The 21,953-nt window shown below is 58.5% G+C and overlaps 1 long non-coding RNA gene across 2 annotated transcripts; it reads left to right on the plus strand.

The window, feature by feature from the left end:
- Positions 1 to 7,263: 7,263 nt before the first annotated feature.
- On the plus strand, positions 7,264 to 20,326 carry LOC106032211 (uncharacterized). Of its 2 annotated transcripts, XR_010825192.1 has the most exons (10): positions 7,264 to 8,951; positions 9,051 to 9,288; positions 9,415 to 9,611; positions 10,271 to 10,419; positions 12,780 to 14,602; positions 15,560 to 15,649; positions 15,759 to 16,018; positions 17,172 to 17,514; positions 17,850 to 17,991; positions 18,216 to 20,326. It is a non-coding gene; the product is annotated as an uncharacterized lncRNA (long non-coding RNA). The 2 variants fall into 2 exon arrangements; XR_010825193.1 differs by lacking the exon at positions 9,051 to 9,288.
- Positions 20,327 to 21,953: the final 1,627 nt, after the last annotated feature.

Genomic DNA, 21,953 nt, shown 5'->3' on the forward strand with positions numbered 1-21,953 from the left:
GGGGCGGCGAGGGACAAACCAGAGCACAGGTGGGGGAAAAGGCAGTCCCTAAAACCCACGGGAATCGTCCCTTTGCCCGGCGTGCAGGGCAGCTTCCCCTCTTCCCCCCCCCCCTGCCCTGCACCCTCACCCCCCCGGCTTTCGTCAAATTTTCAAAATGGCTAACCTGGTTAGAAATAATCCTAATAATAAAAAAGGATGGATGAGGTCTGACTACTAACATTGTTGCTGTTAGCAGCAGGATTTCAGCCATAAAACATGAAGCAAGGGAGGCATTGACCTTTCTGCTGTTGGAAATGAATGGAGACATCAATATCCATTGTTTTGTGGCATTGACCTCTGACGCTCTCCTTTCTCCCTCCCCTTCCTTTTTTTTTTTAATTTCCCCCCCCCAACGCTTGAGGAAAAGGGGTCAGTCTGTACCATCTATTGATCCCGATCTTACTTGGTGATAGGGAAATAATTAGAATTTTAAAGATCTCTGCTGCACGCCGGCAAAATGCATGCACAGACGTGCGCGCTCAGCCCCTGCTCTCCGCGTTGCCTTCTCCCCCTTTCCTCGTGGAAATTCAAAGCTCTGAGATCTGAAGGAAGACATCAATATAAGTTTAATTATGGTGGGGTTTTTATTTCAGTTTTTTTTTTAAATGGTAAAGTGTAACGTTTTATGTTAATGCTGTCGGAGCCTGGCTGCCTGGTGCCTTGTTTTATTTATTGTTTTAAGTAGCCCCTTCTTTTGTGAACTTCATCTATGTACAGCGAATGTGAAATCAGGCATTGCTAATTAGCTGTATGACAATTAAGTAATGTAGCACAAAACCATTAGGACACTGGATTTGTTTTTGAAGTTCGTCCTTTGAAGTGGAAGCTGCAACTCCCAGCCCAAGGCTGCTGGGGAAAATGTTTTTCTATCAAAACTTTCTTTGAAAATAAAATGTCAGTGTAAGAGTCCCTATTTCTGTCGTCTCTCGCTACGAACAGCGGGTGGAAATTGTTTCTCATTGTCAAAACCGCTGGCATCGATAGAAAGGGGAAGGCAGAAAGCATCGGACGGGCAGTTGCTCTCCGAACACCCTTGGTTCTGGCGGAGATGTTGCCAAAGCTGCTCGGTGGTTAGCTCGTCGGAGGAGAGCGGCGATGCCCTGGGAGAGAAGACCCCGGGTTGTGACCAGCACCCAGGGGATGGCTGGGGAAGGTGGCCCTCGGGCTCTGGGCTGGCTCCGGCACACGAAGGGGCACCGGGAGGCTGCTGCTGCCTGCCTGCAGCTCCGGCCAGCTCCTCGGGTCGGGCTCCTCCACCCGTGTGCTCGTTCCATGCTCGTGTTTGCATCTGGCCCCGTGCTCTAGTAGTGAGTCCAGTTCTGAATGTGCAACTTTCCTGTACGCTGGTGGCATGTAAAACTTCAAATAAAGAGTGAAACTGTTTTGAACCGGGTCTCTCTCGCTGCCTCCTGCCTCGTATTTCCCTTTAAAAGCGAAGCCCAGAGCCATCCTCCCGGGAGGCACGCTTTGGTGCTGCGTTTTAAGTTGAAGCGACATGAGCTTGCACGTCTAGGAAGGGGCTGCTTCGTGCCTAAAAAATGCTGCTCCTCCCCGGGTGTCCGGGTGCTGACGGTGGACTGAGCCTCGTTGCTTTGGGACGACACAGCTGCTACCCCTGGCTTGCAGGTAGGTGAACCAAAGTGACCGGTGGAAGGTCTGAAACCCCGAGAAACTCCAAGGAAACTCCAAGCTACCCCCTAAATCTTGCTCTGATCCCCCCAGCCCCTAGGCAGCGAGCTGCACCCCTCTGCACGAAGCCGAAGAGTTGCAGTCGGGGGCTTGGTTAATCCCGTTAGCCCCGCTGTGATGGGATTAAAAAAATCCCCAAAACAAACGTGGGAGGAACAGCTGGGTGGAAAGCGGTGCAGCTCGCGGACCCCGCGCTTCAACCAGCTCACCCCGGGTGAGCGAAGCCCTCGGGATGGCTGCGTGGTTGGCTTCTGGCAGGTGAGTGCATGCAGGGAGCGCGTCTGCCCTGGACTCCCCCAGGTTGGTCCAAGGTCCGTCACCAGACTTAAATTTTAGAGGTGATCCTGGGCTCGCCTTTGCCTTTTTTCTGCTCCGGCAGGCCTGCTGGACAGAGCGCAGCGCAGCCCCCGTCCCTCTCCCGCTCGTGTTCCAGTTACGGGTTTTACTGTTCCAATCACTTTTATCTGAACGTGTTTTTGGGGGAGAGGGGAAGGAGATAAGGAGGGAGGAGGCTGGGGAAGGAATGTGCTTTCAGCCTCTGCTAGGCCTCCGACCTGGGCTCGCTGCCTTGTTTTTGGCATTAATGATCCAAGAGGAGGGCTCGGGGGGGGAAGGGGCTGAGGGGACTGCGGCCGACGGGGTGTGACAAGGGGGGGAGAGCACGGGTGGAGCAGCCTCCTCCTCCCGCACCGCTCCTGTGCCCTCTGCCAGCTTCTCTGCTCGGTGATCTTGGTGTGTTTTGGTGCTTTGTGGTTTTTTGAGCAATGCCCCTGCAGTAGGACTGACAGCTTTTTCCCTGCTTCCCCAGCGGTACCGTGCCACAGGTTACCCGTCTGGCCTCGTATGGCAGGGGAAGAGCCGTTCTCTGGGGGTTTGTCTTTGGATTTTGCCCTCATGAATACCATATTGATCCCCGCAAGGTGGGCCAGGGAGAGGGGGCAAGCAGCTTGCTGCTGGATGACTGCCTTAAACCAGATCAACCTAGGGCACGTTTCAAGAGAAAAATATGTACTATTGGAAGGCTCCTGGCGTGCGCTGCTTTCCTGTCCGTGTCCCAGGAGCCCCGCACCTTCTGTCGGCGATGCTCGATGCTGTTGAGCCCCTCTGGGAGCCCTGGCTGGCCGGGCAGTGTAGGTACGGGCTCTGAGAGGATGCCCAAATGGAGCAGATCCAGTTCTCCACGGGCTCAGGGAGCTGCTCCTCTTCTCTCTTCGTAGAGCCTTCTGCCACCAGACACCTGAGCACCGCAGGTCAAAGCAGGGAGCGTGGATGAGCTCTGATGCAGCTTTCTGGGCTCGTCCACCCGATCCGTTCCTCACAGCCCTCACCCTGTGTCTCCCACTGCTGCTCTTCAGCATCCTGGGGCGAGAGCACCGCTGCGGGCTCCGAGGAGAAGGCGGAGGCAGGGGGGAGAAGAGCGTGGAGGAGAGAGGCCGACTGCCTGCTCCTTCGGCAGCGGCTTGGGGGAAGGCTGTGGATGCAGCTGACAATTTTCTAGGCACTAATTCTGCACGTGGTGCCTCTCAGGCCCACGGGTAAGGTATACGTGCGTGTACGTTATCCCCAAGCCAGGCAGAGGTGGAGGATGCGCGTGGGGGATGCGCGAGGTCTGGGCGCTGCAGTAGGCCGTTTGGGGACGGACCAGGAGGATGGGAGAGATGGTGTCGGGGCTGGGACAAGCTGCAGCAGAGGTTCAGTCCCCGTGGGACCTGTGGTGGCTCTGGTGGGGCTGTCACCTCCACTCCAAGCAGGGGCTGCAGCCAAAGACCCGGAGTGGGAATTCCTGGGGGGCTGTCTTTTGGGTCAGGGGCCACCTTCTGCTCAGCATCCGAGTGGCCTCCAGTTCCCTTTTCCCGTTTTATTGTGCCCAAATTTGCTTTTCGGTGTGCTGGTGAAGGGCTGCGTGGAGTGGGGGAGCCACAGCGAGAGGAGAAAGGGGAGAGAAAAACGAGCCTCTTCTCCCCCACGAAGCCCAAACGGATGGAGAAGTATTTCCGAGCGCCTCTCGGTGCTGTCTGTGCAGGCAGCGTTATCGCTGCAACATCGCTGTCCTCACTTCTCCTTCCCCCCCGATAAACAGGAATTAAAAACACGACTAATAAAACGCGTTTGCTTTCTCCAGGAGGAGGAAAGAAGGGGAGGGGGAAAAAAAAAAAAAAGCCTTGAAAATGCTAAAGGACATAAAGGGCATTCATGAAAGGGTTGGATGGTGGTTATTGCAGCAGGGGGAAAAACAACATTATTTCACTGTGCAGATAAAAGGAAGTGGAAAAGCAGCATATTTATAGCTAGGGAGCCTGGATTCCTTGTTAAGCCGCTATTATCAAATTAATGTCAAAATGCATCAAACAGGCATGAGTGTTCTGGGCCCCTTATGCAAAGTGCTTGCAAATTGGTTACAAATACATTTGTTTACAGGGTACGAGGCAGGAGCAAGCTAATTAGTCATTGTAGCAGGGTTGTTTTGTGTCTTTTTATTTATTTATTTATTTTTTTCTTTGGCAATTACACAAACAGGCTGTTTTGAAGTATAAATACGGCCCCTTTTAACAGGGAATCAAATGGCAGTGGCGGGATGCGGAGGGCTTACCGCCGCGGCCGTGCCTCTCCTGCCCGCGTGGACGCGGCAGCCCTGCCCGCGAGCTTGGCGTGAAATCCTGGCCGAGCACAGCAGGAGGAGGGTGTGCGGGTGCAGAGGGAGCGAGCTGCTCTCCGGGGTCCCCTTTGGGGCCGATAGGTGCCCCCCTGCGCGGGGCACGGCGCTGGGGCAGGGCCAGCCGAGCGCTTCGGAGGTGGGGAGGTTGCAGCTGCGTCCCGCGCTGGGGGACAGGGCGACTTTTTGGGATGGGACCCGGGAAGGTTTCAGCTGTTCCTGGGCTGTCCGGGCAGCGGCTTGGCTGCTGGAAAATCCATCTCAGCACAGGGTGATCCCACTGCTTGCACCATCCCCTTGGCACGGAGGTGGCACCGTGCACCACCACGGAGCCCTCTTCGCTTTTCCCCTTGGCACGCCTGCCCGAATCACAGGAGTCCATTTCCCTCGAAAAGGGGTATTTTGGGGTGTTTTGGCTGAGGTTAGCCAGATCAATCTGGTTCTGGAGCATCTCGTGCCCAGGTCCTGGGTACCAACGTGGCTTTGGGGATGCTTGGATTTGGAGAGCATCCCGCAGATGGGTGACGGCGCACGGTTTCCATGCAGAGAGGTGTCTGCTGTGTGCTTCTCCAGGTGAATGCGTCCCTGGGGCTTGTTTAACCAAGCCAGGGGCTGCACCTCCCAAACCTGTTAACGAGGAAACGAAGTGGGAGAGCTTATCTGATGCTGCGCGGTGGGAACGGCCGGGGAGGGGAATGTGGTTGGGGGGCAAATGGAAACTTCCTGCTGCCCGATGTCTTCACGCGCCCCGTTTTGGGAGTAAATCATGCCTCTGCCAGTCAGGGAAGCTGCTAATTGCATCTGCTCTGCTGGGGGAGGATGAAGCCAAGGGGGTTTTACTACCACTATTATTATTTTTAATTTACTAGGAAAAAGTCGAGAGGAAGAAACAAGTTGCTGCCCCTCTCGTGCCGGAGGCCCCAGCAGTTCTTGGCAGAAGGCACGCAAACAGCCCGTGGCTACTGCTCCGTTTGGGTGCGTTTCTGGCAAATCTGCCCCTGGGGCTGCAGTAACCCTCCTGACAGCACCAGGCAGGTCCTGAGCCGCCGGAGGGGCTGGGGACGCTTCGTTCAGTGCTGCTGGAAAGCACTGCTGGAGCTTCTGGTCCCTTGAGCAGGGCAGCGGCCGTGCAGGATGGTGGTGCTCAGCACAGATTTTGTGCAGCTCCTCCTGACCTGTACCAGGTCCTGCGTTGGTGTGGATGGGGCTGGTGGCCCCCCGGGGTCCCTTCTGCCTTCTCAGATGTGCACGGGCTTGGTGCAGCCCAAGGGCTGTGAGCCTGGCTGAGCTCCACAGCCACGTTCCTGATGGTAGGTGATGGATGGCAAGGGGATATTTCGTGCCTCTGGCCTCCTGGCTCTTCTGCGGAATCACAGAATGGCTTGGGTTGGGAGGGACCTTAAAGACCATCTCATTCCAACCCCCCTGCCATGGGCAGGGACACCACCCACTGGATCAGCTTGCCCAGCACCTCATCCAGCCTGGTTTTAAACATCTCCAGGGATGGGGCATCCACAGCCTCTCCGGGCAGCCTGTTCCAGTGGCTCACCACCCTCTGGGGGAAGAATTTCCTCTTAACATCTCCCCTAAATCCCCCTCTTGTGGTTTCAAACCATTCCCCCTGGTCCCATCGCTGCACTCCCCGACACGGTCCCTCCGTGGCCCGCAGGCGCTGGGTGCGGCACAGCACCGCGCTCCTCGGGGTGCGAAGCAAGGCACACCGAGAGCATGGGGAGAGGGCAGGCATTTCGCCAGCTCCTTGCAGCAGCTCTGATGTTTGCACCAGGTTTTATCCTTTTAAAGCCCTGGGCAATATTTCTCTGGGCTGAATATCTGGTTTTCAGCTGCACCTCCTAAACCCGACGTCACACCGCCTTCTTCTTTCCTGTCCTGTTGAATTTGCGAGCCCATTTCCCACGGGGAGGGCGACCCCTCCGCCAGGATCAGAGTGTAGGATTTGGGGGAATCTCCCCGTTTCCAGCACAATCCTCCCCATGCCCTCTGGGCTCTGCAGGAGCACGGCTCAGCTGGCCAGCACATGCGCGAGCAGCCTGCTGCAATCAGGCTTTAGCTGGGCGCCCGCTCGTTTTAATCACAACGCGTCTCTCTTCATTTACAGCGGGGTTAAGGCTCTCCTTTGACTGTCGTCTGCTGTTATTGCTGGTGACCGTGTCAGGGAAGTGGATCCCGCTCTGGCTTCGAGCAGCGGGGTGTCTCACTCCCGCTCTTCTTATGCGGGGCCGTGCCAGCGCCTCCTCGCTCTGACGGCTGGGAGGAAACTTCCAGCTCCCCCTCTCTAAGTTCTGCGGCTCTCGGACCGGTGCTGGGCTTCAGCTGGACGAGTCCTTCTGCCCTTCTCCAGATTTTACTCCCCTTGAAATATTTGCCTTTCAGATGAAGTTCCCCCACGTTTGGTCTGATGGCATTTGTATTCCTCTGCCTCTACTGGAAACGCTTCTCAAATTTAAAATTGCGTTTGGCTTTTAACCCGTCGGTGGCTCTCCAACAGCTCCAGCTATCCCGGCACACCCGGGACCACCCTGTGTCGCTATTTTCCTTGCAGGCTGCCTCCTTATACCCCAAATCCATCCTTGCTGAGCTGCTGCCACGGGAGCGTCTCTGTGCCAAAGCCAGCGGTCACCCCAGCACAGATTTCCCTTTCTCAAGGAAGTCAAAAGGTACCAGGGAAATCCCACACGATCGTATCTCTTGGTGTGGGTGACGACATGTCGGTCCCGCTCATATTTTTCTTTCCATGGTCTCTCTCTAAACGGGTTTTAGGGGCTCACTTTACTCTTGGTGTTGCCCTAGCAGGGTTTTGTTTCTCCCTTACTTCCCGTGCTCCCTTTATCGCCTCAGCCGTTAATTGCAGCCGTGAAGTCGAAGGCTCGGGGAGCTCGGGGCTGGCGCTGGGTGAATGCAGATCAGCGCCGCGGTGACTTGCAGGCTGCCTCTGGAGCTGAAAGCCTCCTGTTCCCCGATGTGCCCGAGGTGTGGAGGAGCATGCTTGGTGTGTCCTTGGGCGTATTCCTTCATCACGTCCTCTCTCGGGTTCGGAGGGGATGGCAACGCTGCCCGGTGGGTCTGGTCCTGAGCAGCATCCCCTGCCCCGTGCCTGGACAGCACTTGTGCCATGAGCCAGGGGGCTGGAGCTGCTCTTAGGGGGAACTGAAGCTTCCCAAAACCTTGAGGTGTCTGAGATGTCTCGAGCTCTTGCAGCAAAGAGGGAAACACCCCACCTGTCTGCTCCTTGCGCTCGTTGGGCAAACAGCCGAAGGACAGGGAGGTTTCCTTTGGGCTGAGCATCCTCCACCTGAGCAGCAGCAGGGGTCCGGAGGCACAGGGACAGGTACAGGAGCAGGACTGGGACCCCAAAAAGCAGCCTGGGCACGCAGAGGGCTTGGGGAGGTGCTGAGGGCTTGCTGGGCTCCATTTGCAGCCCCGTCCTTCTCCGGCTGGCAAGCAGCCCGGTGCTGGAGCCAGGTGACAGGCGCGGGGTACCCGAGCCCATCTGATAACGGCCCAGGTGCTGCCGTTCCCAGCCGGGGAGGTGGGCAGGGGGTGCTGCGCTTTTTGTTCTGGTGGTTTACATCGGGACGGCAGCTGCTTCCCGCTCCAGCACGCTCTTGGCGATTGCACCACGGGTCGTACGGCTGCTGGGGCTGAGACGTGAGCGCAGCCAAGGTCACCGCGGTGGGGACACGGGCAGGAACGTGTCCCTTCCTTGGGCATAGCTTGAGCGATGTCCCCGTGGGGCACGGCTGGGGCTGGAAGGATGCAGTGAGCACACCAGGAAGGCAGGATGCGGCCCCCGGTGCCTGTGGAGCACCAAGGGCACGCAGGCGCTGACTCCTTTGCAGCCCTTGTATTTTGTATTTTGTCCTGCAGACCCCAATACTTGGCACGTGGAAGCGCTTTGGGGTGGTCACGACCCTTCTGCCCCCAAAAAGGGCTGACAGCAGGGGCTCAACCGTGCTCGTCCTCCCCTCCCCGTGTTGTTCTCCCACCTCCGAGCTGCTGCTTTTCTCTCCCCCTCTCTTCCTGCTTGCGCACCGGTTTGGGTAGAAACGTCTGCTTTTTGCACAAAAGCTCTTTGTGCTGTATTCCCCACCCCGGGGGGGGGGATCAGGTTCCTCCGAGGGCTGCCTCACCGCATGGCGAGGACGAGTGCGCCCCATGCCCAGCACCTCCGTGGCCCCAGTTTTCCCCCAGAGCCCCTGAGGTGCTGGGGATGGAGCCGGGGGGAGCCCTGGCAGACCCCCAGGGCCGGAGCCGCCACCTTCCCCCGGTATTTAGTTATTTATTGCTGGCCAGGTGCTGACGCGGGGCATTCCTCACATCCTTGTGGGATGGGGGCTGCTCCCGTCGGCTCACCCTTGGGTGTTCGAGTTGGTGCTCCAGGCCCTCCTGCTTGGTCAGCAGAAGGATGCCGGGGGCAGGACACCCCCCCAGCATGGTGGGCTCTGATCCCAGGTGGCCATCGCACGGGGGGGGCACAGCAGGAGCGATGGAGACCCCTGCTCGTCCCACGCTGGGCTCCGATGATGAAGGCGAGTGGCAGCTTCAGGTATCTCCTTTCCCCGGGCTTTTCCTTGGCTTGTCTGAACAATTTAACTAAAAATTCTGCCTCGCGAATAAATACGGGATAATTGCTAACGGCTTGCAGGCGATCCTCAGCCAGAGGAAGGCTAAACTCGCCGTGAATTATTTATCCGCTATGAATTATTTGCTCCGCTCTGTCGTGGAAGGAAAAAGAGCACCTCTTCCCGAGCCCTGCCTACAAGCAGCTGGGTAGAGGCTGACCCCGGGGCAGGTCCAGCCCCTGCCCTGCACCCCCTGGGCCAGATCCTGCTCCCTGCTGCTGCAGGAGGGACGCGGCCGGTGCTGCTCAGCCCCTCCGACAGGTACTGCCTGCGGGGCGTCCTGCTCCTTCTGGGGAGGTTTGGAGCGGCGCAACACCCGCTGCGTGCAGGGATGTGGCTAGGCACGGGGAGATTTTTATCTGGGTCCTCAGCTCTTTGTCTTTGTAGCACCTCGGGGTGAGACCCGCAGGCTTCGCCGGGACGTGGGGTGCGCCCAGATCTCCTGTCTTTGCTTTCTGCCTGATGCTCATGTGCAGTGGGAGAAGAAACCAGGTGTTAGAGCCGCTTGTCCGGAGGCATCGAGCCATTGGGGAAAAGTCAGCTCAGCTCTGGACCCCTGCATCCCCTTGTGCGCAACATCGGAGGTATTCCATTTATTTTATTTTACCATTTACTTTCCACTCTTGCAAACCCATCTCCACGGAGCTCTCACGCCGTGTTACACCATCCTTCGGAGCTGCTCTGGCTGGGGGAGACCAAACCCCAAACCCAGCTCCATCCGTGCTGCCTGCCCTCCCCACCGTGCCCTGCAGAACCCAGTGAGGGGATCCAGGCCCGGGGTTCCTGCGGGATGCTCGCTGCGTTAAACGCGGTGACACCACGTAACAGCCTGTAACGGCCTCAGCGTGCTCTGCAACAAACGCCCCCGGGCTGAACCAGCTGCCTGGGAACAGTCCAGGGGCACGGAGCTGTGCGAGTAGACCCAGCAAAGAGGGGACATGGGGGCCCCGTGCCCATTCCTCGCCCTGGGAATGCAGACGGCAAAATGCCCTCGGAGGTGAGGAGCCTCCCGGGTGCAGCGCCTGGGCTCATCGATCTCCATTTGCATCCAAAAGGGGAAAAAAATAAATTAGGAGGAAGATCGATACTGGAAGTGTTTTACTCTCCCCGGTTCCCGTGTTCCTTTGGGGGTGCAGACTCCAGGTGGGTACTGGATGTGAACCCTCCCTGGATATAAATCGGGAGGAAGATGATGGGCGGATGGGAGCAGCACCAGATTTATGCCCGTGCCTGGTCCCTGCAGGTCACCGTGCGCCCCACGAAGGGCACCAGCACCCTCCGACCCCGGTGCCACTGCGTCGGCTTCATCCCATCCCGTCCCTCCTCATCCTCACGGAGCACCCTCCCGGCATCACCACGCAGGTGCCTCTCTGCTGCGGGTCCTTCTGCCAGGTGTGTGTGTGGCTGCAAGACTTTTTTGGGGTTTTCACCCAGGTTTGGTGAATTTAGGTCACCCATGAGGCTGGGGCTCAGCGCTGAGCATCCCTGGGTGGAAATACTTCTGGTTTTGTTCCTTTCTGTAGGTGTTGAGGAAGCTAAAGCCACCCTGCAGCAAAGCACGTCCTCCCGGCCTCCAGCCCTAAATTGCGGCGTTTTTGGGGTCCCACCTGGCTGGGTAGAGAAAAAGGCTTTGGAGCCGCTCCCAGCGTGGCTCTCCCCATCCCAGGAGCCTGGGGGACTTGATACTGGTGGGTCTGGTGTCCTCCTGGAGGATGGGGAGACTCCTCCGGGGAAAATCCTTCCCCGTGGGCACCGAAGGGCACCCGGGTGGTGACGCCGGGGCTTGCCCCAGATGTGGGGCTCCACCGACAGCCGCGGTGCCAGGGGGCGAGGGGGCTGGAGCCCGCAGCCCGGGGGCTGTTGTTATTCCTCTCGTGTAGCAGGCAGGATTTCTGCGAGTGCCATAAACCCGTCACGTGGGCAGAGCCTGGGTGAGCTCTAATTGCTTCTATTTGCATAATGAGGCGAGGCTCAGCATCCTGCTGGTATTTGAAAGGAGAAAATCAAAATCAGCTCGAGATAAACAACCTACCCCCGCTCCTAATTTGATCATTCCCCCCCCCCCCCCCCAAAGCTGGATGCAGGTTTTTGCTTTGTTTTTTCCGACTCTTTAGCCCCCCAGGAGCCTCCCGCTGCCCGCTGCCCCGTCTCTCTGGGGACCACGACCACCAGCACCCCTTGGCTCTGCCGCCACCCCTCTGCTCTCTGCAGCAGCCCCGTGCTGGCGGCGGGGTGCTGCGGGCACCCAGCTTCCCCAGGCGGCTCCCGGCGCGCTGAGGTTTGGTTTTTACCCCCGTGACGATGCCGTCCTGGCTGGGAGATGGCTCGCGGGTGGCAGCAAAGCCGTTGGGGTGCTGGGGAGCCAGGTTTTGGGCACGCCGGGGCTGTCGGGGCTGGGGGTCCCCCGTTTTTCCGGGGTGAAGGGCCTGGCACCGTGCGGTGCCGGAGTGTCTGCGCCGAGCGGGTTTGGTGGGGAGCTCCCGAGCGAGAGCCCAGCAGATGTCACTACAGCCTGTGCGATGGGGACAGGAGGGCTGCTGGGGACACGTCCCGCCTGGGGGACACGGGCCGGCCGGGGCTCGGCCCCACTCGCGCACCCCTCGCTGCTCCCCAGCTTTGCGTGCGCTGCTCCGGACCCCGCGCGAGCCCCCGGCGGGGACAGAAAGGGCTCTGCTTGCGCCCCTGCTCCGTCCTCGGAGCTCCTGGAGGAAGGGCTGATGTCCCCTGTCCGGGCTGTGACACCATCCTGCGCCCCCATCCTGGGGACAGCCTCACAGTCCCCTTGTCCCCCCTGTCCTTCCGTGTGGCCGCATCCGGGCGTCCCCTGGGTGCTGGGGCATTGCCGAGGGCTGCTGGCCTCGGAGGGCTGCTCCTCGAGGGTCCTGAGCCCCCGGCGTGCAGTGGCAGGGTCCAGGCAGTCGAAGCTCCCGCGCTCGGAGGACGGCGCAAGGTTAAAAGGATGCGGGCGAGAGCAGAAATCCCTGCTGCGGGTCCCGTAAGGTGCGGGGGGATGCGATGCGGGGTTCCCAGCCCCATCTGCAGCTGGGGGGTGTCCCCGCGATGCGGTCGGGGTCTGTGGGATGGGGCTGGGGGGGCCCCGTGGGCACCACAACCGGGGGGTTTGGGGGCGACCTCCTCCTCTGGGTGGGCCTGGAGGTGTCAGGGGGGAAAGCAAAAAATGATAAAATCCCAGAACATCCCGAGCTGGAAGGGACTGTCCATGCAGGAGCAGGTCTTGCTGCCCCCATCATCCCTGTCCTTGCCCCCAGCTCCCTCTTGCTGTGCTCTGGTCACCTCCCGTAAGCTCAGGTGGGATCAGGGCTGGGTACGGGGCCGAGCTCTCCGGAAGCTGAAGCCAAGGCGAGCAACGTGTGGCTGTGCTGGGGGCTGGGGGGGCTGTCAGCCACGAGCAGTGAGGATGCAGGGGCTGGGTTTTGGTGCTGCCAGGAGGGACAGAGCTCCCCCAAACCATCTTGGTGCAGCAGGGACGGGGCTCAGCATCCTCCTGCCATCACCACCCAGGGCTCCAGGGCAGCAAAAAAAAAAATCCCTAAACGGCTCCGGGCATGGGGGGTCCCCCGCATCCATCCTGCCCCAGCAGCACGTTTTGTGTTTTCCCCCTCTTCCCGTGCGGGAGAAGCTCCCATCCTCTCCGCCCTGCTGGGTCTGCAGCGCCTGGGGGCCGCCTGCAGCCTTGTCACCGCCGCGTCACGTCGGGCATTTGTAGCTAATTTTTATTTATCCCTTCCCAGGTTTGTCCCTGTCACTGCCGCCGCTGCCGGCCCGGCTCTCCAGCAGGTTTGCTCCGCGGAGCGCCGCAGGTCGGCTCTGAAATCTGACAAAGCGTTCATTTAAATGCACACCGTGGTGTCGACGAGTCCATTAGGGGGATTAATTCGAACGGATGGCATTTAATAAACAGCCTCATCCCTCCGCTCGGAACGGTTAAAAAAAAAAGAAACCACATGTGGATGCGGGAGGGAAGGGAAGGGGGGGGGATAATAAAATAGAGATGGTGCCGTAAGAGGAATCCCAGTTTTTGTGCACGGTGGTGGTGGTGGGGAATAAAACACATGTGGAAGGGGCCGAGCAGTTCGGGTTCACGTTCCCCTGGCTGTGTTTGGAAAACCCGAGGCTGAAATTTTGGAATGGGGGCAAATGGGGCTGGGTACGGCCGGGGGGGGGGGGGGGGGGGACACCAACCCCAGCCTGATCCAAGGCAGCTGCGGCGGGGCCGGGGGGGCTCGGAGGCCGTTTCTGCCCATATGGTGTGTATTACAAGCTCCTTTCTAGTTGTAAAGATTAATTTAAAGCCTTTCTCACCTCCCCCCCATCCCTCTTTCATTGACAAATGAACATCTGGGCTGAATGCTGCCCAGATCCTAATCAAAGCATTTTTTCACGAACGCTGTCTGCGTTTATGGCTATCTGCTCCTCCGGTTCGCCGCCGTTTCGATGCACTTGGCGATTCCGCCTGCAAATGCCCCGCGCTGGTATTTATGATGCGCACTTGGGTTTTTAACGTGATTTTTTTTCTCTTTAACGTGATTTGCCTCTTTGCCTTGTGATTCGCTTGTTTGCTTGGTTTGGTTTAACATCGCCCTGTCTGTATGGGAGCCGGGCCACGATGGGATTTCTTCCCCTTCTTTATGGTGGATTACTAATGATCAGCAAAAAGGGTATTTTTGGGGCTATGTGGGCCAACGGGAGAGCAGGGAGGGGGGGTCCCAAATCCCCAGCGAGCATCCCTGCTCGCCCCAAAGCACCAGCAGTGCTCCTCTGACCCAGGAGGGTGTTTTGGGGTCTGGCCCTGGGGGATTTCATTTAATTTGTGTACCTGGCCAGAGTGGGGTTGTCTTTCTGCTCTTGCTCAAAGCGGGGTTTGCTGGCCTGCTTGGTTTTGTAGATGCTCAGCCTGGTGAAAAAGTTCCTGTCTCTATAGGAGGCTGTCCATATAGGAAGTCATTCCCCTGCAGGCTCCCATGTGGGATTTAAAGGATTAATATTTAAAACCTGGCTGGGATCTTGGGTGATGTTCGTCGTGGTGCAGGTGGAGAGGAAAGGAGGGTGCTTGAGGCTGTAGATGAGGAAAAAGGAGGAGGAAGGTCCCTTTTGGGTGAACGTACTGTGACTTGGAGGAGCCGCAGCGCAGGGCCCCCCGTGTCCATCCCTGTCCCAGCCTCTTCCACGGAAGGGAGCTGGGCAGCGGAGGAGGATGAGTTTTGGGGAACACGGAGCGTGTTCCTTTCTGTAGGTCGGGTGTGAGCAAACAGGAGGAGGGGAAGGGGCTGGGGAAGGGGGATCGGGCTCGAAGCAGAGCTCCTGGGGCCGGCGACGTAGCCCTGCAGACGCACGGATCAGGGTGGGTGATTTCAGGGCACTTAAAACGTCGAGGAGAGGTCTCGTTTGTACAGCAAGCATGTGGGGTAATGGGGATATTGATTAAAAATGTTATCCTAGGTGAGATAAAAACCATCACGGTGGAAAGGGCTTGCTCCAAGGGTGGCCCACATCCTGCTGGCTGCACTGCCACGACCTTCCTCTGGTGCTGAGGGGGACTCCTGCAAATTAATAGGTATTTTTATCCAATATGCGTACCCCCCATGCGCACAGGGACTGTTTTTTTCCCACTCTCCAGCTGGATGGGAGGCTGCCCTCTGCACATAGTGGCCAAGGAGGCTTTTTGGGGAGGTGGAGGAGGGAGGCGATGAGTCCTGGGGTGTCCCATGGTGTCCCTATGGAGGAGGATGCGATACCCATCTCCAAACGTGTCCCCGGTCCCATGCGTCGGGCGGGTGCTGCCCTGCTCTGCGAGCTGCTGCTGAGCGGGGATTTGCTGCTTGAACTCCGCTCGGAAAGTCACTTCCAGCCTTTTCTCATTTCTCCTGGATTTAAGGCAGCTTCCAAATTCCTGCGCAGCCAAATCCTCGCTGGGGCTGCCAGGAAACCCAGCCAGAAACGAGTACGTGCTGTTTCTGTACCCGCAGCGCATCCAGTATTCCTGTTATTCCGCGGGTGACGAGGACGGGCAGCAGCCCTGGTCCTCCCCAGGCCACCCCGACGCTGTCACACCCCTGCCGCGCTTGTGCAGGTCGGGGACCACGGACCGGGGGGGACCCAACTGAGCTGTCCCCTTCCCTGGCACCGGGGCTCAACCCCGTGCCCAAAACTCGAGGCGATGGGGACAGTCCTGCCGGCTCCGTGCCAGGCCCCTGCTGCTCAGCAGCCATCGCTGATTTTTATTTATTTATTTATTTATTTCGGTATTTTTAACCCGAAAACCCACCCCAGATTCCCTAAACTTTAACCGCCCGCCCTCCCCGTAACCTCGCCGCCTTCCCCAAGCGTGGAAGCGCGTTGGCTTTATCTGCTCCCACGCAGGATTTATTATCCCCAGGACTTCCTGTGCTTTCTTTCAACATGCTCTATTTCTCCTCGCGAGCAATAAATCAAAACTGTTTGTTTCGGGTTGCTTCTTTTTAAAAAAAAAAAAAAATAAATAAAATATTATTTTTAATTTCTTCCTCCGTAGTGCTGGTGCCGTGGGGAGTGCCTGGCAGCCCCGGGGGTTTCGGGACGAGCCGGAGGTGCAGGGCAGATGCGGAGAAGCCCCGAGGCCACGGTGAGGGCACGTGTTGGGTGTCCACGTGAAACGCCCCCAGGAACTGGGCTGGGGAGGACGGGAAAACCCTGCAGACTAAACACCGCTCCCCATGTCCAAACCCCACCAGGATGCCTCCCCACGCCGCCGAGGGCCGGAGACCCTCGCTAATGGTTGGGGTTTTCCACCGAAGCCTTCCCAGCGTGACCCCAAACCGCTTTTCCTGCCTCCTCCTGGGGAGGAGAACGGCTCCACGCAGCGAAGCTCACGGGGGCCCTGCCGAGCATCCTCCCCCCGACCCCAGGGGCTTCTCCTTCGGGGACCCCGGGGCAGGGGAGCGGGTCCGGCCGAGCCCACCCGCGGGACGCAGCGGCTCGGCTCTGCCCACCGGTGAGTCACACAAAAATACTTGTTTTGCTGCGGCCGCTCGGCATGCCGGGTGCTCTGCCTCTGTGCCTCGCTCCGTGTTTGTTGTTTTTTTTTTATTTTTTTTTATTTTTTTGGAGGACTTTGGTATGAAACCAGCTGCGATCCTGACCTTCCCGCAGCGCTCTCCTCACCTGGAGGCATTTTTTTTTTCTCCCCGCGTGCAGCGTTGGCTCTGCAAACCGCGCCGGCCACCTGGGAAGCAGCCTGGTCGCGCTCCCAGCGCCGAATTTTTGGGGGATTATTATTTTCCAGCGGCTCTTATACAACAGCGGAGGGAGCCTGCGGGGTTTCCACCGCCCCTCGCCAGCGCCGCGCGTGCTGGTTTGGGCACGCCTGCGACAGCGTGGATGCGCCTGGGGGTGTAGGGAGCAAACAGGATCCACCGGGAGACTTCGGTAAAAAAAAAAAAAAAAAAAAGGTGAAGAATTTATGCATTATGCTCTCTATATAACTACGTTCTTTTTAACTTTTTAAAAAAAATATTATTATTTTTCCTGGAAACGGGTGCAGGGAGCAGCACTCGCCTCGACCGCCGCAAGCTTTCCCGTGACTTTTCACACTCCCATCCCTCTCGCGGAGCGCCGACCCCTGGGTGGCTCTCTGGAAAGCAAATTTCTTTTCTTTTTTTTTTCTTTTGATTGGTTTAGTTTGGAAGCCAGAATGGAAAATTATTTCCAAGCCCCAAATTAGAAACAGAATAATAATAAAGCGCCTTGTTTTGGTGGGGGCGGCGTGTGTCATCCCGCAGCAATGAGAAGCTCGTGCCGAAGAGGAGCAAAGGGCTGCGATTTATTTTCTTAACGCTGCCCGAAGGAGCGCCCTGGCTCCCCAGCGATGCTCTCGCTCCCTCTGCTCCGAGTGATGGGGACGGGCAGGGGGACCCGCAGATGGGTGCCCTTCCCTAGCGGGGAAAGTGCCGCCTGATTTTGCTGTCATTGCACTTGTTTTTGCTGGGAAAAAGGGGATCGTGCCGTGAAGTTTTGTGCCGTGAAGTTTCCTGCCCGGCTCTTTCCAAGGGTTTGCTCGCTGGGCTGTGGAGAGGTTACGTGCTGGGAGGCGTCAGCAGGCGATGGTTTCTTACTGGGATATTTTCTTTTTTTTTTTTTTTTGTCAGTGCATCAGAACAGTGATCTCGCTGTGGGTTTCTCCGTGTTCCCTTCCCCAGAAAACATCGGGTCCTATGAAAACTGGGTTGGACTCCTGGAAAAAGCAGTTCGCCCAGGGCAGCTGCTGTTCCCGCGCGGGACGGGCTTGTTCCCAGCCGCGTCCCTGCCGTCACCGGCCACTGCTGGCCACTGCAAAGCCGCTCTGGCCCTGGGAGATGCCGGGAATGAAGGTTTTCTGCCGCATTTTGCACTCCCTAATGCTTTCCTGGTCTTGCCGTAGCAATGTGCCACCCCAAAACCTCACCAGCTGCCCCCTGGAAAGAGCTGCCTGCGGTGGGACCTCAGCCCCAGGCGCAGGCCAAACCTTCGTATGTATGATGCCAGGCACTGCCAAAAAACCTTTGAAAATAACAGACTTTAAGAAACTGCAAGGAATTCTCCAAGCATTCATGAACAGGGGCTGCTCAGGAGCAGGGGAGCCTTCACCCCGCTGAGTTTTTCTCCCCGTAGGGTGCAGCACCTCGTAAACCCATAGCCACGGTGGGTGCTCGGGCGGCCTTTGGGGTGCGCTCAGGTGGCCTTTGGGGTGACCTCTGCTGGGAGCACATTTTGGGGGGGGGGGCGGTCTGCGTGGAGCCAGTCCCCGCGATTTAATAAGACGCTTATTGTATGTTAAATATCAACAGCTTATAGGAAACATGTGTCCCGAGGATTAACAGCCGTGTAAAAGATAAAGCAGCGAGTCAAACCTCCAGCCAGCATGTTTCGAATAACCCGCTGCTGTCGCAACGTGTAGTCACCGGGGCAATAAGGAGCGGGCAGGGGAAGGTAAAAATGTGGGCTGCAGACCGCCGCGTCCCGATAACGGTGGGATGGAGACGGAGCCGCTGGTGTCGGGTTTGCTCACAGCGAGCTGGGGCCTGGGGACACGAGCACAGAGCAGCGCTCGACCTCCGTCCCTCTGCCCCATTTCTTCCTCCCTTCCCGCCTCTCCCCCTTCTCGTTTTCCTTTTTTTAAAAATTATTTTTTTTATTTATTTTTTTTTCCCCAGGTCCCAATTTCTCCCCCGTCGAGGCAAACGCTTCGGCTAATTAGCAAAACGTGTCGAAGAAAAATGATTAATGTCCCGGGAGGAGATCTCGCTGCCTTTGTGCCGGCATGGACCGACTCCTGCTCTTAAAGGTTTTATTAAAAGATAAGGGAGCTGGGGACGGGCGAGCGAAGCGTGCGCTCTGCCTGGAGTTACGGGGTGGGAGAAGGGGGGACGCGGGCGGATCGGGGTCACCGTCGGATGGAGGGGGCTTGGGTTTCCCTGCCTCCGTGTGCGACCGTCACCGTGGTGTCTGGCCTTGGCAGAGGGAAAGACAGAAAGTGCCGCTGAATGGCTGCTTTATTCTTCCAGGGGCAGGTAACTCAATCCCCTCGGCCAGGCGAGGGTGGGAGCGGCTCTGTGCTGAAGGATTTCTGCGTGGGTGCGTGCCGCGGGAGCGACGCCGCGGGGGGATTTGGGGAGGGGATGCTCGGGGTGGGTGCCCCGAATTGGGGCTGAGTCCAGCACCGGGTTGGGGCGGTGAGGAGGGGGCACCAGGGCAGGGTCCCCGTCCCTCTGGCCGAGGGCAGCAGTGGCAGCAGAGGCACCCAGACCCTACGGCCAGGCTCGAACCCAACAGGACATCCCTGACAGTTTGCCGTGTGCCAAAACCCACCATCGCAGCCCTCTGAGCCAAACCCCTGCAAATCCACCCCCAAAAACCAGCCACATTTGCAGCAGGATCTCACAAAAACACCCGTGACCCTACCACGATCCCATGACCCAGACCCAGCAGCATCGCATGGGACGCGCCAAAATCCCAGCGTCGGGGCACGGACAGGACGAGGGAGCTCCAGCCCCGGCGCTCCCTATTATTATTACTAATATCTTAAATCATGAGAAACTCCAAAAGCCAGCAGACATCTGCAACCCATCCCCGGGAGGCCTGCGCGGCGCGCTGCGTGCCGGGGGGGTGCCGGGGGGGGGAACCTCGGTGGGGGCTGCGGGCGGCCGGGCGCTCGGCGAGGTTTTTCCCTGCAGTAAGCAGGCCCCCGGGCTTTAATGAGCTATTTGTAAAACTCGCTCTGGATAAACAAGAGGCCGTGTGTCAGGCTGGAGGCGGCCTCGCAGGGCTCGGCGGCGCTGGGTGGGACCTCAGCGCAGAAATATTTTCAAGATAAACAGAGTAAAACGAGTCCTGGAGGAGGCCGGAGCCGCTGGCAGCGGCACGCCGCTCCTCTCGGAGATATTTCGGGGCAGGGACTTGGCTTTCTGCGTGCCGCGGCTGAAAGATGCCTTTTTTTTTTTTTTTTCCTTCCTGCAAAGGGAACCTCGAGCGCTGCTGGGTCAGAAATAACCCCCCCTGCGTTGTTTGCAGGAAAGCCCTGTGGTGGGGAGAGGTGCAAAGCAGGGGGCTGGTAGGGGGGTTTTGGGGTGCCGGAGAGCTCCCTATGACACCCCAGAGCTCCTCCATCCCCACCGGTGGGCAGGGGCAGTGCTGCGCCCCATCCCTCCGTGGGCTGCGCCCCTCCATCCATCCCTGCCCTCCCCAGCAACATCAGACCAGGGGGATGCTCTGGGGAGGGGAGACGGGGGCAGGATCAGGCCCCGTGGGCTCCCACCATGTTTTCCCAATGCCGACGGCCAAAACCCATCAGCTGGGGATGACCCAGGGGGTGCCCAGGACGGCGGTGCCCTCCCTGCCCTGCACGGTGGCAATCTGCCCCCCACCCCAAAACGCTAAAGAGGGCAAAGAGGGGTGGGAGAAGCCGACCCCAGTTCTGTCCCTGCTGTGTCCTGCCCCATCGCCGGGCTCCCCGTGCTGCTTTGGGGCCGCGGCGGCAGCCCCGGCTGCAGAGATCGGCCCGGTATCTGCCTCTCCTCCCCACCCCCAGCAAATTTAATTAAAAGTCATTCAGATTCCTTTGAAAGAAAATGTCATCCGTCGACACAATTACACTTTAACTAACCAAAGCTGTTACAGTTCCTATATATATTGGAATCAGGCTGTCGTTATTAGTTCTAAGTAAGTAATTTATTCCCATTATTGTGTTCAAATTACAGGATATTACCCCCTGGGGAAATAATCCTGTTATTTGAAATGTAAAAAAGAATTCACATGGACAACAATGGATTCCTAAACGAACCTAACAACAGTCCCGAATCCAGGCACAGCAGCGCCGGCCTCGGCTAGAAATCCATAAAGTTGCTTTTAAAAACGGGTTTTCTCCTCTCTTTTCCTCCTCCCACCCCGGCGGAGGTAAACAGGGCTCCTCCTCTCCGCCAAAAACCTCTATTTATTGGGGAAGCGGAGCCGAATCTGCAGGAATTTGGCGGGGAGCAGGGGGCGAGCTGCAGCAGGGCAGCCCCGGTGCGTGGCCCGCGGGGGTCCCGTGGGGTGCGAAAGCTGCCGGGGGGGGGGGTTTCGAAGCATCGCTCCCTCCATCGACGTCTCCTCGGGAGAAGCCAAATCACAGCTCGCCTCCGCGACACCCAAACATACGCGAGCAACTTGGACCCCCCGAAAGGAAAAAAGGCGAAAAGAAAAGGCAAGAAAAGAAAGAGAAAGAGGAGGAAGAGGGGAGGGGAGGGAGGAAAATCAGATACACTCGTAACCTGATTACAGCAGCCAGCTATGTGTGCAAAATCACAATGCAGCTCTATAATTAAATCTCTCTTTCCCCCTCCTGCCGCGCTCTTTCCTCTAACAGCCACGGTACAAAAACAGTCGTTAGGACATCAAATTCCAGCTCCGACAAGAGGGGACTTTTTTTTTTGTCTATAGCCGCTCGGCTCGTCTTTAAGGAAATAATAATTATCGGCCCGCCGCTGCTGCCTGCAGCGCTTTGTGGGGCAGAGAGGGCTCGCCTCGCCGAACCCCGCTGCTCGCCGGGGTGTGGGGACGCCTGCCCCGGGTCCGGCGTCCCACCCGGGGCCACCAGGAGCCTTGGGGACATGGGAGGGGACAGGCAAGGGACACCCCCGCCGGGGGCGAAGGGAAGCCCTGGGGTCTCGCAGTGGGGCCGGGGAGCCCTCAGGTGCTCGGGCCGGGGCTGTTCGCACCCCTCTCGCCCCCATGGGATCCTTCCCGCGTGTTTGGGCACCAACGCTTGGCGCTGGCTGCGGGGTGCTGTGATGGCTCGGTGGGTGCACAGAGCACCCCGGGGACAGGAGGAGCCAGCGGCTCGGAGGGTCTCCCCCCGTGCCCCTTATTGCCGTCGATTTTCTCGGTGCTCATCACAGCGGGCTCTCCCCCCCCCGTGCTTTTCCTGGCAGCAGCAGGCCGGGCTCAGCCTTGGTCCTGTTTCCCCGTGGGTAAGCTCTTGCTTGGGGTGGTTTTGGGGACGGGTGTTTTTCTTTTTGCCCCTGCTCTTCTTTTCTGCCAGCGGGGCCAGGGCACCGGGCCGCGCGCCGTGACGGCGCCTCTGGTGCAGCGTCCCTGGGGATGGCGAGGAAAAAAACACGGCCTTGGGGGGGGGGGGTCCTCCCGAAGGAGGCTCCCCGGGGGGCGTCCAACTCCATCAGGACCCCCCCATTTTTGGGGGAAGCCTCGTCCCCGGGGAGGTGCAGCGAACGCGGCTTCGCCAGCTCCCCGGGGGCTCCGCTCGGGTGAACGAGGAGCAGTGAGGAGAGGTGAATTTTACCGATTTTACCCCGAACCCCACGTTTTACCCCAAATCAGATGCTCCCTCCCAGCCCCATCCGATCCCAAACCGATGGATCGAGGGAACCCCCCCCGGGCACAGGCTGGCACAGGGC

Source organism: Anser cygnoides, chromosome 15 (genome assembly GCF_040182565.1).
Source record: "Anser cygnoides isolate HZ-2024a breed goose chromosome 15, Taihu_goose_T2T_genome, whole genome shotgun sequence".
In the NCBI taxonomy this organism is placed as follows: Eukaryota; Metazoa; Chordata; class Aves; order Anseriformes; family Anatidae; genus Anser; species Anser cygnoides.